Below are 6095 nucleotides of genomic sequence, written 5' to 3'. Positions count from 1 at the left end.
TAGATTGTACGTTCATGTAATTCTTTATGATCATAGCTAAATGTTTTATTAGCAACTCCAAATAAAGAACCAAACTTTTCACTTCATTTTTTTAAATGTAATTCCTTTTTCACTTCCATATTTGAGTGAACAACAGCATCGTCATCCTCTGTTGTAGTGTTTTTTTAAACTGTGCATCAGGACCCAAAATGGGTGGCTGGAGTGTTTGAGGTCGGTCTCCTAACGAGTCGGCAGTCAGCTAGGCTATGTTAGCCTGTGTGTCTGATGGGACCCTTAAACTACTACGTATTTCTAATTTTGATTATGCCAGGCTATGTATTCATTGTGTGCGATCAGATAGCTTGAGCTTTTACATGTAATATAAAAACACACATTTACAGAACTAATACTTAATTGTAAGATGAACAAAATAAAATTAATGCCACAACATATGACTGTGCTGAAAGACAGCTTTGTACTTTCACAAGATTAATTAAGTGCAAATTTTCTCTTGCAGAAGATGAAGACGCTGATTTTTTACCTTCTCTTGCTGATTTCTTCTCATCACATCGGTAAGGTTTGATTTTTTCCTTAAGTGCGATTCAGAGTGACTAGAATTATACTGAAACCATATATTTGATATTTGTCCACTTCAGTCAAATTAAATATTCACTTCAATACTGAGTCAGTTCTCTGATTCAGAGTAAAAGAGGCTTGATGTTTGATTACATGAGACCAGGTGGTCCAGCGGTGTGTCTCCCCAAAAGTTAAAAAATGAATCTTACACCTATGGAATTGATTCTGTTATTTCCATTTACACTATAACATCTGATTTAATTGTGTCATACAGTCACCTCCAAAACTGCAGGCACCCATGATAAAAGGGAGCAAAAAGGCTGTATAAAATAACACAGGTTGTACTCAACATGTTATGCTCATAAACACAGGAAAGAACATATTTAATTCAAATAAAACTGTTGAGAAAACATTTTTTGGAACAATAATTTATTAAAAAATAATGTGCGTGTGTGTGTGTGTGTGTGTCAACTCTATTTCAGGTGCAGAAGCTGTGTACTGTATAAAGGAATTGCAGTGCAATGTCACTAAGTGCTTTAAAATGAGGGACTCAGAAAACGTCTGCAGCTCCATCCAGCAAACAGAACACTGCAGTATCAGTGGAACCCGCATCAAGCTGAAATGTGAGGCACAATTACAATGCCTCTGCAATGAAGAAGGTCCGTTTGAACTGGATGGTAAGATACGTCTACAAGTCTGATGCTTGCTGTTCGTAAAAATGGGCTGAGAAGACATTTGATTTGATTTCATTTCATTTCTATACTTGTTACTGAAACTCCTGTGTTAAGGACTGCTGGTAATGAAAACATTTCTTATTGGCAAATGTGTCTTTATTGTTTTTTTATTTTTTATTTTTGGTTGGGATTCAATTAACTTCAATAAAATTCAATTAATTGTCCTTAACATTTTTTTTTTTTAACAATCAAAAGAAACTTGCCATTTCTGAGTTTATGAAGAAAAGGTATAAATTATTTTTAATTGGCAGTTATTGGTCATTAAGAACAACTGTTCATTAAATCCCAGCCTTTGTTTGTTTTTTCTCTCACAATGACCAAAATTATTTGCATATACAGCCCAGATTCCCCTTAGAAATGGCACATATTCCCAATATTCTCAGTATAATGTCCTTTCTCAGTTTCCTGAAATCCCTGTAAAAGTTCAAAGTAGTAAGTGAAAGCAATACTACTAAATTCACTAAAATGATACACACATCCACGCAATAGCATAAGAATAATACCTGCAACACATTTCCTGTTCTAAAAATTTAAGGGAAAATGTTTCAACACTTCATTTCTGTTTTGTGTATAAAACAAAATACCACAGATTCATATTCATAATGTTGCATTTAAAACAAAAACCATTGTACAAATGGCACATTCCTTCAGCAACATATGAACAAAAGTTTAATTCATAACGTGGAACTGAAAAGATGAAACACCTAGACCCACCATGTCTATTTTTCCCTACAGTTGAAATGCCAAAGAACTTAACTGATCATATTCTAACTGTTGTAGGCATTTCCATGGAAAATGAGGTCCAGCCTGAGGAAACCAAGCACTATGAAGGTAATACATTCACATCTATACTTTACAAAGGGTGAAAAATATAAAAAAGATGTGTGATTTGTTCTCACAACCTTTGTGCTGTATCAAAACTGTGTCAAAATCTTTGTCTTTTAAAGATGAAATTTAAGTATAGCACAATCACATGACCAGGCTTACAGTGTAAAAAAAAAAAAACAATAAAATAAAGCAATATTTCATTACATAGACTAAAGCAACTGCAGCTCCCAATGCGGGGAACTTAAAGGATAGAGACCATCAGAGCTACTACCTTCCCTGGTCTCAGGGAATTTTTCCCCTTTTTTGTAAATGGTAGTTTTTTGTTAATCAGCGCTATTAATTTGTCCCCTGTGATTGAGTGCATAAATGTTTTCTTTTTGTTTTTTGTGGTATCTGACTGAAATGCCCTTGGTTCAGCTTCCAGCATGACCCCGCTGCAGATTGCTGCTGCTGCTGTTGCTGTTTTTGGTGCCATTACATACCGCGTCTGGAATGCCTGTCGAAGGCAGGGGTAAGCAATTACATTCCTGCAGGGCTGGTATCTATACAGGTTTTCACTATCACCAGTTACACTGGCCAAATATATTCACTTGTGATTTGGGGGGGGTCGAGGGGCATGGATGTGAATGGTGTTTACATCATCTGATCCAGTGGTTCTCAACCTTTGTCCTGGGGACCCCCTGTGTATGCTGGTTTATGTTCCAACCACAAGCGCAATCCCAGAATGTTATCCATTTTCTTAATTTATTTTCGTGTTCATGGGGATTACTGTATTTATCCTCTTAAGTCACATTATATCTCAAAGAGCTATGCATGACATGTACCATGTTCACATGGTGCTTATTGTGCTGTATTGCAATCAGTTACATAAAAATCAGCAGTTTTCTTCACTGATCAAATTACAGTTTTTTTTTATTGCTAAGACACATTTAATGAAACAATTCCCCTTTTTCTCAGAACTATTAACACAATCCCAAAACTACACATCAATCAGCGCAAACCTCAAACATCCATGCCAAACTCAAATTATATTTTCAAAAACGTATACTCTTCCATCAAAATTAAACTTTGCCTTCAAATGGCACACACAAGCCATCGAAAACACAGACAATGTAGATTACCCATAACACACCAGTGAGATAAATTCAAAGCACTACTGCAAAAACCTTTTATAGCAGTGTGTAAGGAGTTATTTTCTCCTGGTTATTCTACTTATTTTATGGTTTATGAGGGGGAGGGGCAGGGGGATGGGGGTGAGGATGGGGGTGAGGATGAGGATGGGGAGGCCGAGGGGTATTGGCAGTGCAGGAGCCATTTAGCAGGATTTTTTTTTCTGGTTTGTAATTAGTCAGATTTATTATTTATAAATTTGTTAGGGCTTTTATTTTGAAATCCATGTCTTATTTTGTGTATAAATGTTAGAAAGTGGGGTTTCTTGTTTATGTTGTTGTTTACCCTCTCATGCCATAGTCTGTAGGATAAAGAACTATTGTCTGTTGGTAGTGAAACAGCTGACCAGGATAATATGGAAAAGAATAAACATATTTACCCAGCAATGAATTGCCTGGACCGGTTGGTGTTGTTTGAAATGGAGTATAAAAGGGGATTCATCAGCTGGGTTTGTTTCTCTCTAGTGTCGTGGTTGGTGTAGCACAGGTGGAGACTGCGTGACTTCCAGCCCGATGCTGGCTCAAGGACAGTACTGCTGCTGTACAGTTCATCCTCTCCCTCCGTGATGTTAGTCTGACTGCGCTCAATCACATTCGAATCATTCTCATTGGTCCAGACGGCGGACGGCTGGGGGAACCATCCAGAGGAGTTGAAGTGCAGACATTTTCCTTCCAGGGAAATACTGCCTAATATGGAAGGCTTTGCTGGTGAGGATTAAGAACCAGAGAAAAATACAAGTCACATCCAAGCAACAATTGTAAAGCAACAATGTCAGATGACTGACAATACAGTCCATTCATTTCTTGCATTAGTTCATTTAGTATTTGTCGATTAATAAATATCTGGGCAGCTGCACCACTGCTCTTGAACAGTGTTTGAGATAATCATACTGTGCAATATACTGTCCTAAGCGGGGTACTATACATAATTTTAGTTGACAACTGAAATGATGAAACACCAGTGAATGGATCATGACCGTAAACAACAGATAAATTTATACATTCATGTTTCAGGGAGATTTATAAAAGTTATTGAAGTTTTTTTTTTTTGGTCTTTTTAAAAAAAAATAATACATTTCAAAACATAGGCTGACACCAGTAGATGACCACCAAATTTGCATAAAAAAGTAACTGTTGAATATTTTAATTCTTCCAAAGTACTTTCTGATTCTTCTACCAGAATCCATTGGAGGTAAAACCATGAATATTGTTGGGATATGTTTTATATTTACTAGTAGGAATTTGGCAGATGCTCAATATCCAGACTAGCGTATAATGTATTTGGTGTAAATATGAACGGGCTGGTCTTCAGACTCATGACTCACTGGGTGCAAAGCACTGCTCAAGTGATTCTCATGAAGGACTCAAGAATCAATCAATCAATCTCATCAATTACGGTGTCATCGCTGAAGTGCTATGCTTCCAAGTTCAAGTAAGTGCAGCTCAAAGAAAAAAACAAAGAAGGAAAGGATTATTTGTCAGGTGGTTTGCAAAACCTGGCATGGATATTAAAGCCTTACCAGCCACAGAAAGATTGACACTGGCATGAAGTCGATGACTATAGCCTTCACACCACACACCACAAACGTGTTTTCCTGAATCATGTAGCCTGAGATTGTCGTCTGCTAGTAATGAAAACATTTCTTACTGGTCTTTATTGTTCTTTCATTTTGGTTCGGATTCTATTAACATTTGTCCTTAACTTTGTGGAACAATTTAAAAGCAAGTTTATTTTTATTTATTTATTTTTTGGCCAATTCAGCAATCAAAAGAAACTTCCCAATCTGAGTCTATGAAGAAAAGGTATACATTCTTGCATTTAATTGGCAGTCATTGGCAATTAAGAACAATTGCTGATTGAATCCCAGCCTTTGTTTTTTCTCTTACAATTCTCAGCATTAATGACACTCAATAAACTTGAAATATTTTATGTAAAAGCTTGCATCAATAGTATAGGCCTACATTCTTTTTCAAACATTGTTTTCCTTAATTACAATTATGTGCACAATACATTAAAGATGGAACTATTTGAAGCTGAGACATTCATTGGTTGTACCTTTTTTCACTCACCTCCCACCGGATCTCAGGTTCCACCCACCTCTCAAATCCCAATTTAACCCTCCTGTTCTGTTCATTTTTTAGGTACAGCAAAAATGTTCCCGGGTCAATCCCCATACAGGGGGGGTTTGCAAATACATGAAATGAACCATTTTCATTTAAAATGTTGATTACACAAATGAAGGCCAGTAGAAGAAGTTTCATACTGAAAAAATAATTTTAAGTATTTTTCCTAGATTTTCAAACTTTAAAAAGGGTCAATTTGACCCGCAACATAACAGGAGGGTTAACCCCTGATATCGAGGTATGTAAACGTTAGCTAACGGTAGCCCGTTTGCTAATTATGAAGTTGTCTGAGCTTTGGTCAAATGAAATTTTATGGAATTTGAGCGAAGGGTCATCCAACTGTTTCACATTTCAGGCAATGCTATCTATCATGTGTTGCTATCTAATAACAGTAAAAGTGCATCTGTAAATGAGCTTCTATAAATGCATCGTAGAAACAATACAACAGTGCGTTGGCATTAAAAATAAAATGTACTTTTGAATACTTAAGTATTTTTAGATTCAAGTACATCAGTACTTTAACTCAAGTAAAAATTTGTCTGAACAACTTTAACTTGTAGTGCAGTAATATTTGACCAGGGGTATCTATACTTTGACTCAAGTAATGGGGTTGTGTACTTTGTCCACATTACATTACATTACATTACATTCATTTGGCAGACGCTTTTATCCAAAGCGACGTACA

General features: G+C 36.3%; 1 long non-coding RNA gene across 1 annotated transcript; it reads left to right on the top strand.

Moving 5' to 3' along the window:
- The first annotated feature begins 248 nt into the window (after positions 1–248).
- LOC135237392 (uncharacterized) lies at positions 249–2122 on the top strand. The gene is made up of 3 exons (XR_010324810.1): positions 249–551; positions 1038–1232; positions 2070–2122. It is a non-coding gene; the product is annotated as an uncharacterized LOC135237392 (long non-coding RNA).
- The last annotated feature ends 3973 nt before the right edge of the window (positions 2123–6095 follow it).

The sequence above is a fragment of the Anguilla rostrata genome, chromosome 1 (assembly GCF_018555375.3).
Source record: "Anguilla rostrata isolate EN2019 chromosome 1, ASM1855537v3, whole genome shotgun sequence".
In the NCBI taxonomy this organism is placed as follows: domain Eukaryota; kingdom Metazoa; phylum Chordata; class Actinopteri; order Anguilliformes; family Anguillidae; genus Anguilla; species Anguilla rostrata.
Note: the sequence above shows the minus strand (reverse complement) of the source record. Positions and strands in the feature narration are given on the sequence as shown.